This window comes from Colobus angolensis, unplaced genomic scaffold (assembly GCF_000951035.1).
Source record: "Colobus angolensis palliatus isolate OR3802 unplaced genomic scaffold, Cang.pa_1.0 Scaffold94, whole genome shotgun sequence".
Lineage (NCBI taxonomy): Eukaryota > Metazoa > Chordata > Mammalia > Primates > Cercopithecidae > Colobus > Colobus angolensis.
Window position 1 is genome coordinate 3,894,966 of NW_012123376.1, and position 12,112 is coordinate 3,907,077.

General features: G+C 36.8%; 1 protein-coding gene across 1 annotated transcript in view; it reads left to right on the forward strand.

The window, feature by feature from the left end:
• Window positions 1-12,112, forward strand: part of DACH1 (dachshund family transcription factor 1) — a 433,308-nt gene that overhangs the window by 222,687 nt on the left and 198,509 nt on the right. The window lies entirely within an intron of this gene.

Genomic DNA, 12,112 nt, shown 5'->3' on the forward strand with positions numbered 1-12,112 from the left:
GTGCAGTGGCACGATCTCTGCTCACTGCAACCTCTTCCTCCCAGGTTTACATCCTTCTGCTGCCTCAGCCTCCCAGGTAGCTGGGATTACAGGCGCGTGCCACCATGTCCGGCTAATTTTTGTATATTTTTTTCAGTGGAGATTGGTTTCACTGTGTTGGCCAGGCTGGTCTTGAACTCCTGACCTCAAGTGATCTGCTCTCCTCGGCCTCCCAAAGTGCTGGGATTATAGGCATGAGCCACTGTGCCCGGCCTGAGTTTGTTATTTTTAAACCAATCCATAGGAGTTCAGTCTTTGGTTATTATGATGTATTAATCTTTGTAGATAACAAGTGTTTTAAATTTTGTTTTGTTTAAGTCACCTTACAAATTTGAACTATCATAACTCATTGACAAAGAAGAGTGACTAGATGTGAAATGTTCGGATATTTCTATTTTTCTATGTTCTTTTGAAAATTTTTTGGAAAAGTTAAAAAAAATCTCAAGTCCATCAATGAAAACATTTTATTGGAATTACCTAATAACTACAGAAGAGATATACATACTTGTAGAATCAGAATTGATGTTTACTTCTATCTTCAGCTCAGTGGAGGTAGGGAGATGTGTACATAGCACAGGTCCGTGTTTCTCACAAAGCTTTTGTGATTAGCTGGTTATTTAAATTACTAATTGACATGCAGAAGTTGAATGCTTGAGAGAAGTGTTTTAGTTTTAGTTTGGTTCTTTTTCAATTAGCTTAAATTATTTAAGGTGAATAAATCTACTGCAGTGATTTAGTTTCTTTTAATAGAATCTCCTGGTACAGTATAAATTAGGTCAAGAGAAGTCATTGGATCTGTATAACTACAGACATTGCGTCTAAAATGAAGAGATGTTAGGAAAATTGAAGATTTGCTATGACTTACAGATGTTTTGAAACAAAGCAAAAGTTCCTGTCAGAATACACAAAAGGTTCACATTTCTTGGCATGTTAGTAACTAAACATTTCTTTCTGTTGGAATAATTTTTTGCAGCAAAAAGAGAAGTGAATAATACAATACTACACGTTGGTAATTCTTCCTGATATACAGTTGCTCTGTTCCTAGGTGAGATGGGTTGAATATAATAATCAGACCTCATAAAATAAATACATTCAAACCTAAACACCATTTATTTTTTGAACCACAAGGTGTAAAGTCTCCTTGTAATCAGACTATCTAAGTAATTTGTCTAAGTCACACTCAAATAATTGAGTAACTTGACCACAATTATGAAATTGTGCCAAGATAAGGACTTCATACCCTTTAGCAATCCACCCTCTAGGAGATGACAATGACTAGAGACTATGGACCACAACTCATATTTCATTTGAATCTTCCTTATCCCATGGCACGATGTGTTTTTCCAAATTAACTAGGATTTTTTTTTTCCGTAGTCAACTTTAAAACTGCAACCACAAACCTACTTTTGAAAGCGCTACAACTGGCCTCTCACTATTCGCATTTTCTTTCTAACTAAATGAGGAAAACACTTACCTTGTAGGTTGATGATGGAGCTTAAATGAGATGATGTTATAAATGCTAGACCTAATGACAAAGAAGTAAAAGATATAATGCCTCAACCACTGGTTTCTCTGTTCCTCTTGTTAATCAGTGACTCTGCATGTATATTGTTCCTAGCCCACTCAGACTTTGACCTCCACTTAGAAAGAATACTGTGTGTGTGTGTATGTGTGTGTATTCTTTGTTCTCTGTGTGTGTATATATGAATGTGTACATATATTCATACATATATATGTATATATGAATAAATTTCTTGCATGAGTCTTTTCCTTGGAAAACATTTATTTACTGTATCAGAAGACTTTTGTGGCCACATATTTTCCAGCTATTTTTATTTCATTGGATGGCTCATCCCAAACAAGACTTACATGTAAAAATAACCACCTCTTTTGATTTTTTTGTCATTTTTTGTCCTCAACAATAAACTATACATGGACAGAGAAACCCATGTGGTACTTGGAATCTGGAAAAAGAAAAAAACAACCGAGACATTGAGGTGGCAATGGATTTAGACAAGGATTTACATGATACTGAGAAAAGTAGAACATTTGAGGAGATTATACTTAGACTGAAATGTCAATGAGGTTATTCTTTTGCAGGAAATTACATTTATGGTATCTTTTCCTCTTTTCACTTATTATACTGCCTGAACTATCACCAATACTTTAACAAGTAGCCTCCTAACAAAACAAAAACATTCTTTTAGAATATCACGCACTTTCAGTCACTCTCATGCTAGTTAGAGCTACCTACATGGAGTCAATTCACTAAGTAATTTTGGGTGATGGGTCCTGTGAGTAGTCAGATGTATTGGGCCTTAGACCAACATGAAGATATCTAATGCCTAGTTTATTAAATAATTGAAAAAGATATAATGAGGGGATGCTTAAAAGAAAATTAGAGTTAAGGTGTATCTAGTTCAATTTGTTTCTGGTTAGAATTTGTTTTATATTAAAGATATGCAGAGAAGAATAATTTACTTACTTTTCTTTTTTTTTTTTCCTCATTGTGCCCTATGTAATATATAGGATTCAGGAACAAATTATATTGTATTTCACCAATAGTATAGGTTAAAATTTTGTGCATAAATTTCAATGGCCATTGTTTCTGTGGCAGATATACTCTAAATTCTATAAAACTGAAACACAAACATTTAGATCAGATTTCTAAGTGGAGTCAATTTATATTGGTGTATTTGTGACATACCTGAGTGTCTATAACTTTGACTTCCTAGATAATCAATAAGCTGCTAGAGCAAAGGGGAGTCATCTCTTTCAAAGGCTCCATAGTTTACTGTCTTCTGCACTTTTCTTTTAATATTTATTCATAGAGTGTGTGTGGTCAGTGCTGAACTGGAAGTAAGGAGAATTGGGGTTACTCTATGATTATTTAATGGTGTGACTTTATAGAAATGATTAACCTCATTGCCCCTAAATTTAATCATCAGTAAAATAAAAGGGTTACATTAGGTAAAGTCTTTCTAGTCCCCAAGTATTTTAAGTGTAAGACCCCAAGAAGTTGTTTAGAAATAGTTTTCTAAAGGTAGTAATGTTAAAGGTGGAGTAAAAGTTATATATTTAAGACCTTATAGTGCCAAGTTCAACTTTATACAAATTAGGTACTATTTTATTTTAAGCCAAATTATAGAGATTTAAAAGTTTTATGGATTACGTTTCAGCCTGATTCTGGGTTAGTGATCGGAAGGTGAGCTTTCCAAAAGCTTTCATAGAAGTTCCTCAGTGATTGATATGCCCAGATGACTTCCCTGTGGTGTTCACTCTTTCTGATTTCACTTCTATAACCTCTTCAGTCTGAGAAATTGAGATTTTAAGCTATCCAGGAAAAATCATACTAAATCTGATGTCTATTTGACTTATAAGTCATTGTTCATATTATAACAATGTCTTTCTTACTGTATATATCTCCAAATTAGTGGGTTTTTTTTTTTGTTAGCACAAACATTTAAAAAATCTAATTGAATCAATTGAAAGACTCAAAACTGGTATTAGGAGTGTTTCCATTAATGGCCTCAAGGATCAATTTTTCTTTTTCTCCGCAGAATACAAATGTGTTTCAAAGGCCAAGAAAAGTCAGTCTAATGGACATTAAGAGAAAAGTTCACACTCAAAATCTTCAGTCTAACCAGATTTACAATTAAGCTATTTATTCCATCTGCTTATCATTCTGGTTATTTAATCATTCAAGAGTGAAGACATGCATGTTTCAATCATGATTTTAATTTATTTAGAAAGTATTGAGAAATAAAATAACTGAAAGTTAGTGTCAGTTTCTGACAGCTGGTATTTAAATAAGGATAGGAGGAAAACAGGGTGAAAAAAGGTACTGGTGTTTTCAAATTGTTATATTGAGCCAAGAGTTATTCTAAGACTTGGAGTGATTTCAATTGAGCTGTAATTCAAACTCATGCGGAGCTTACAATGCACCTTCAACAGAGTTTTGCAAAGAGTCTATAGGAACTGTCAGGAGCAGAAAGATTACTTCACAGTAATGACTGTTGAATTGAACTATGCTTTTTGATGTTTTACTTTCTGAATTGAATTGTTGCACAAGATTAATTGCACACAGTGAGAGTTTTAAATGAATGACTATGTAAAGCATTAAGTTTCTCTGTATGCCACTTGGGGAAAAATAGCTGAAAGGTTTAAATGAATAAGTGTATTTAATGCACAAAATGCCTGAGCTAATTTTAAAATTCTTTTGCTAACATCCTTATTGAAAATAGAAACCCACTTTATTCATCTGTCTTGGTTATAGTGCTCTGGTTGAAGTAATTTAATATTCCTGCTTTCCACTAATCTTCTAGTTCAACAGAAGTAAACAATAGGTTTCATAAATTAAAAATACACTCTTCTGAACATGCTTATAAGTTTAAAAAAACAAAGCTGTAAACATTTATGACTGAAACAAACTAGATTGTTCAAATACTGCCATGATGTATCATGTATATCAATATGGCACTGATATCAGTTAGAATGCAAACAAGGTTTTAAATGATGTGCCCCTTCATTTCAGCTGGAGAATCCGCTTCACACCATCTGCCTATCAGATGGTTAGGAACCAGGACTGCGTATTAATGCCACATGTTCGATTTTCCTCCTTCTTGTAATGGTTAGATTCATATTGCTAATAGCTGTGCATGAGCACTGTCGATGAAATTTCTGTGACGGTGGAGTGATGAGATATTTATAAGCTGCCTGTCTCTCTGAATAATCAGTAGGAAGAATGCCAGACATAAATAACTTATCAATTCCAGAATATTAATAATAACTACTATTGGCTATAATCTACTGCATGTTTAAAATGGTTTTGTTTAAATGTGAGCAAACTAACACAAACTAATAACGAGTCTATCATACGGAAAGTTTGAATACTTAACATCCCTTGGATATAACCCATTTTATTTAACTATTAAATTTGGGGAAATGCATTTTATATGGAATGCGATGTAAAAGTAGACAATAAATCAAACATTTGGAAGTCATCTTGATGTCTTTGAAACCAAAGATCAAAGATTGGACCTTTCAAGTTAATGAGCAAACAAACAGATCAGAGAAAGAATTTGACAGCAATATGTCTCTTTTATTGATATCTATAATCTACAGTTGTAATCTTCTATTTATAAGTAAGGGTACTAACTTAATTGAAATAAATAAAATGGAGACAGTTTTCCATTTTTTTAAAGAGAGCGATCAGGATTGCATAATGGCATCTGAAGAAGTTAAAGGCCTTTTTAATAAAAGTTGAAAGCAGAAGGAAAACACTATCTTTAAAAAGTAAAAGAATACTCTAAATAGTGAAAATGCCTGCTTATCTTCCAAAAGATAAATCCATGGGTTGGCTTTAGGATACAGAATTTAAACTAGTGAAGGCTTTGTATCAATACAGCATAGAGTGAAGATTCAGTGATTTTATGATAAATCTGATCAATGTAGAGAGCCAAATCCAATGATTTGATGGAAACATGATTTTTAGATATCCATTTGCCAAATGGCTAAATTCTCACCCAATGCTGTTAGGTACTTTTTGTCCTATTTGCACTTTTGTAATTGAACAAAGGTAAAACTAAACATAGAGACATGATGGATAGTGAGTTACTTCACAGTATCAGTGAGCATTTATGGAGGGGCAAGGCTTGACATGGGCCCAGGCTGTTGCAAGTTATTTCACCTTCATTCTTTACAACACATCTGTGAGGTCAGAATTGTTATCCCTCCGTTTAGAGATGAAAATTTTGAAGCATGGGACATCATATGACTCGCTGTGCCATCCCAGATAAGTTTGAGGCATCCTGTCCAAAGTTTGCATGGCTCTTTGGGGTGTCTTTTTCCCCCCAGCCACCGTATTATACATATTTCTTATAAGAGAGTGAGACTAGATTACAAGTAATTTCTATGCTGGTCACTAATGTAGCAGGAATCTTAAAAGACTTTAGTGGAATATCAAAAAGTGAGAATAAAAGTAAAAGAAATTGACTAGCAAAGATACAATTTTTTAACAATAGCCCATTTAAAAAAAATCTATAATTTACTCTGAAGAAGCAAGCATAAGTTTGCATCATAATTCAGATAGTAATATGACAAGGCAGGTTTCTAGTTTTGTGTAAAAATTTACTCATTCTTTTAAATTTGCAAGTGATAATTCGTCAAGATTCAATAGGAAAGAGAAAGAAATCTGAATACATTGCACCATGTAAGGCAGGTAGTGTATTAACCTAAGCTTATATACAGTTCTTTTCCTGAAGACCAAGTGCAGGCCTAGAAGAGAGAACACAATATATGACTTGTTATCTTTACACTGAAGGAAAACAGTTTTTTTTTTTTTTTTTTGAGACGGAGTCTCGCTGTGCCGCCCAGGCTGGAGTGCAGTGGCAGGATCTCAGCTCACTGCAAGCTCCGCCTCCCGGGTTCACGCCATTCTCCTGCCTCAGCCTCCCGAGTGACTGGGACTACAGGCGCCCGCCATGTTGCCCGGCTAGTTTTTTGTATTTTTTAGTAGAGACGGGGTTTCACCGTGTTAGCCAGGATGGTCTTGATCTCCTGACCTCGTGATCCGCCCATCTCGGCCTCCCAAAGTGCTGGGATTACAGGCTTGAGCTACCGCGCCCGGCCTTTTGTTTTTTTTTAAGAAAATCTTTCTCAATCCATTTTTACTCAGTGGAAAATGATTTAAATTTTTTTTTTAAATTTTTTTTTAGTTTGTGTTGTTTTGTTCTGTTAGAAAAGGTTTTTAAAGTCCTCATTCCTTTTTTGGAAACTGAAGAAGGCATTATAAAGCACCTCTAGCTAATCAAAGTAGTTTAACTTGTGCTCACAGAATTCATTGCCTAGGATCTCAACCTCCTAAAAACATCTGGAAAATGAACTTTAAATATACATTAAAGTTTCTCCATTTCTGATGATAAAATTAGATTTAAAATCTTTTAAAATAAAATTTAGACTTCCTTTGACTTCTCAGTTCAGTACGTTTTTGTCTTGGTGTAGGAGATACTTTTATGCTATGTATTTTTATGCAAAAACACAGATTCCTTAGTCCATTTCAGAAATATTCTGTGGATGTGGGTCTGGGGAACATCACCTGTATCTTTATCATGCACTGCAGCTGATTGCCTAGTTCTGAGGGAGAAATGGGTTGCTTGAATGAAAAATGTAAAAGCAGGGTGGGCGCAGTCACTCACGTCTGTAATCCCTGCACTTTGGGAAGCTGAGACAGGTGAATCACCAGAGATCAGGAGTTCGAGACCAGCCTGTCCAACATGGTGAAACTCTATCTCTACTAAAAATATCCAAACAATTAGCCAGACGTGGTGGTGGGTGCCTATAATCCTAGCTACTCGGGAGCCTGAGGCAGGAGAATCACTTGAACCTGGGAGGTGGAGGTTGCAGTGAGCCGAGATCCCACCACTGCTCTCCAGCCTGGGTAACAGAGTGAGACTCTGTCTCAACAAAGAAAAGAAAAGGAAAGAAAAGTGTAAAAGCAGTGGTAATGTGTAGTATAAGACAATTCAAAGTTGGATATGGAAGAGGAGGGAGGGTAGCAAAAATTTCCCTGAATCTGAAGACAGGGCAGAAGGTCTATGATAAGTGTGGAAAGGGTTATAAAAGGAAGGAAAAGGATGTGGCAAATGTTATAGGTTGCCAGTGTTTACACCAGTGGGCAATTCTTGATTACATAGAAATGTTATAGTTTATATATTCTCTATTTAGTGTAGACCAAAGACTTGGGTTATTTTGTGAATTTATTACATGATTTTTTTTAAGACAACTTTGCTTGGGAAAAACATATACAATGGGACCTCTATTTAAGGCTAGTATATAGATTGTAAGCTATGTTTTTAGAGACAGGAAATTGGAAGGGATTTGAGAATTACATCAGGGATTGAAAGGGCCATTGCAAGGCCAACAGGAAGTTCAATAAATGCAGAGTGGGTTGAGGTGGTGAATCTTTGTGATCCTCTCCAGCCCTAGGCAAGACATACCTTTGGAGAGTCATGCTTTATATTAAATTAACGAGATTTGTTATTCTTAGTATATACACACTTATTATAACATAAAAATAATGTTTTAAATTACTTTCCATTGACATTGCCAAAATAATGACCATGTTTCTCCTGTGGCTTTCCATGTAATCTAATTTGATAAGCATTTTTTCATTCAGTGACAATATGTGCCAAGCATTGCAGCGGATGTTTGGGATATATACATACTAAGAAAGTATTTCTGCCCTTTTGGTGCTATGACCTAGTTAGAGGTCAGAATCCTAATCCTACCCTCCTTGGCCCCAGCCCCCAAAAAAGAGCAATAAAGAGTTTAAGAGACTGTTTTTCTTTACTGGAATTACTCATTAAAATGACCTGTAGAATAGTAAGATTAACCAAAAATATACAGCTGCAGAGGCCCCAAACCAGATCTGATGATTCAGAATCTCAGATGGCAGGGCTGAGCTATTTGCATGGTTTAAAAGCTCCATGGGTGACTCTGATGCACAGCTAGGGATGGCAAACTCACATACAGCAGGGGAGATGCAAACACAAGCAAGTGGGGTAGATTGGGGAAGGTCAGGTACAGCTCTTTAAAAGAGTAAGCCATGAGCTAATTCTTGAGATGTTGACAGTTCTTTCCTAGGTAGATAGTGAAGAGTTAGGAACCTGAGCCTCCAGCTCTGAGCACATAATATTAAAGTGATGGCATGAAGAAGGCATAACCAAGTCTGGGGCCAGGGCACAGAGGGCTCTTTTAGAAAGTGAGAACAGAATGTGCAAAGACTGACTTAAAAGAAAGAATGAAGTCGTTCGCTAGTGAAAAGGAAAGAAGGCCTATGTACCTGGAGCACAGAGAGCAAGGGGGAGGTGGAGGAGCAGGGGATCCATACAGACAGGCAGGGAACTGGGAACAAAGGGCGCTGACAGCCATGAGAAGCACTGGACTGGATCCTAAGAGCAGGCATAGGATGTATATTCAAATCCTCACTTTCAGGCAAGGTGTCATGTCTCACGCCTGTAATCGCAGTTCTTAGGGAAGCCGAGGCAGGTGGATCACTTGAGGTTAAGAGTTTGAGACCAGCAAAAATACATAAATGAGCTAGGTGTGGTGGTGAGTGCATGCATGTAATCCCAGCTACTCGGGCGGCTGAGACAGAAGAAGAGCTTGAACCCTGGAGGTGAAGGTTGGAGTGAACAGAGATCACGCCACTGCACTCCAGCCTGGGTGACAGAAGGAGACTCTGTCTCAAAAAAAAAAAAAAAAAAGGAAGAAAAAAGAAAAATCTTTACTTTCATGAGGTTTGGCTATGACATGGATAGTAAAAGATTGGAGATGGGTGACGTGGAAGCTATTATATTAAGCAGGACTCTAAGAAAGAAAAGATTGGAACTTGTACTGGTGGGCAGGGGCAGTGGGAATGGAGAAAATTAGTTAAATTGGAAAGATATTAAATAATTTAAATTGAGAACCCATCAAACAGCCAGGTGAGTTAGTGAAGCTAGAATCAACAATTGTTGCATATATCATAGCTTTTGTTCTGCTTTCATAAAACTGGGCTACAAGTGGAATGTTAAAAAGGGTTGTAAAGTTACAGCATGTAAAAATGTGTGAGTGTGTGTGTGTGTGTGTGTGAATGACACATATATATCTTTTGGATTTTGTATTAAAAATGTAAAACTGGGAAAAGTTGTCATAGAAAAATAAAAGAGTACCATAAATAAAACAGTTAAATGATAAAATCATAAAAGATATTTTTAAAAGTCAAGGGCTAATCCAGCCACCTAAGGACAAATTTTAGCTGAGAGGGCTGTGGTTATTCTAGCTGAGAGGGCTGTGTCAGGCCACAAATACTCTGCAGAAATTACAGTGAGGCCAAGTCTTTCTTTTTAACAAACTAGAATGAATAGCATGCCTAGTTTTTACTAAACATGATGTGGCATTCCTCACTAGTTTATCTTATTTGTCCTTATATTTTTTCTTGGGGATTAGAATGGTTTTACAGGTGAAGAAAATTATATTCAAGAAAATTGGATGGTTGGTTCCAAGGCCATGTCATGCATAGACATGGTTCCTGGTACTTAATTTGATTTGGATCTCTCTGATAATAGTGAGTTGTAAGTTTACCTTTATTATTTGAATACTGTGAACAAATTTTCCCTGCAGCACAAATCCAAGACAAAGACTTTTGAAGTCATAAATTGGAGATGGGTCAACATCAGGTAACCAAGGAAAAATGGGATGTTCACACTGGTGACAAAACAAAATTGAGGAAGAAAGATTTGCTGGAAAACACAAAGAGACTTTTAAGAGAACAGGAAAGAAAATTTTCTGAAACATCTTTGAAGGAAATGAGTAATTGGGGAGAAAATTCAATCATAGGAAGATGAGAGAATCAGTTCAAGTTGTGACTTAAAAGGTAATGAATGTTCAGATCAAACCCAGATGGATTCTTTGAGTTTAGATTAGTGCCTTTTAAGGGATGATTATCAGTTTTTCATGTAAAGACCTAATCTGAAGGTCTTGTTGCGTTGGGGTGAAAGTTGTCAGGGTCTCTTTGGTCTGATTTGAAGGAAAGGTGAAGTCTTCTTCTAACCTCTAAAAAACCAGAAGAGATTTTCATAGAAAAATAGTTCGTTATAATTCCTTGGGCAGTAACTTATTTGCTAGAGTAACTAGAAGTGATGATTAGCGGGGAGGAAAAGGAGGAGAGCGGTGCTCAGGCTCTAATCCACCAGCTGGGAGTGGAAATAAATCACACAGATAAATTCAAACGGCTGGAGCACTGTAGTCAGAAATACTAAAGCAGCCACAGTAAAAAAAAAATATGGGTGGGGGTGGGGATATTTATCTTCTCATAGACTTAAGGTTTTAGAATTAGGAGAGGTCATTTATACATTCCAGTGTCTGTCATTTTGCAGATGAGGGACGTCAGCCTGAAGTGAACTGACTTGGCAAAAGTTCACATATTTAAGCAAGACAAACCACTCCCCTGCTCAAAAACCTCTGTTTATTATCTCTCTCTATAAATACATAAAGTCAGAACAGCGTGGTCTTAATTCTGGTCTTCAAGATCTTGTCTCAAACTCTGTTTCTATTCTTTTTGTTCTTTTTGTCTTTTTCTTTTCCTTCCTTTTCTTTTCTCTTTCTTTCTTTCTTCTCTTTTTTTTTGGACAGAGTCTCACTCTGCCACCCAAGTGTGCTCACAGCTTACTGCAGCCTCAATGTCTCAGGCTCAATTGATCTTCTCACCTCAGCCTCCTGAGTAGCTGGAGCTACAGGCACAGGCCAGCATGCCCAGCTACTTTTTGTATTTTTTGTAGAGAGGGGGTTTTATCCTGTTACCCAGGCTTGTCTCAAACTTCTGGGCTCAAGGGATCTGCCTGTCTCTGCCTCCCAAAGTGCTGGGATTATAGGTATGAGCTACTGCACCCGGCTCAAACTCTATTTCTAATTTAATGCCTGCCCCTACCCCCTGTTTTCTGGATGGATGAAGATGAACTATTCTGGACAAATTTCCTTGGCATAGTGGTTAAAAGTGTCAACTCTGAGGCCGGAGTGTGCTGTTTTAAATAGTGTGCCATGGTTTTCTAATCTTTCAAGTAAGGATAATAGTGATCAATCACAGAAGGTTATTAAGATGATTAAGTTACTTTTGTGTCACTTAAATCAGCACTTAAATTTCATAACTAGAAGCTAAGTGTTAGCTTTCATTATATTATATTTTATTTTTGGACACCTTGAACACTGGGAACACCAAGCTGTGTAGCAACACACGGTTCCTGCCATTGAGTAGTTCATGATCTAGTGAGGAAAACAGGTGTCCCAACAGACCATTCCAGTGCAGTGTGGCATGTCCTATAACAGCAGCACAGGTATAAACATGGACCAGGGGGAGAAGAACAGACCAGGCATCCAGGCAGCTGTGGGCCGTGGAATGCGAAGACTTCTAATGAGTAGCTTTTTTCAGGAGGATCAGAAATCAAGGAAATGTCTGTCATAGGGCAAGAAGGTTCCAGGCAAAAGGGAATGGCATGTGTGAAAGCACACGTGTAATGGTGACACGTGTGACATA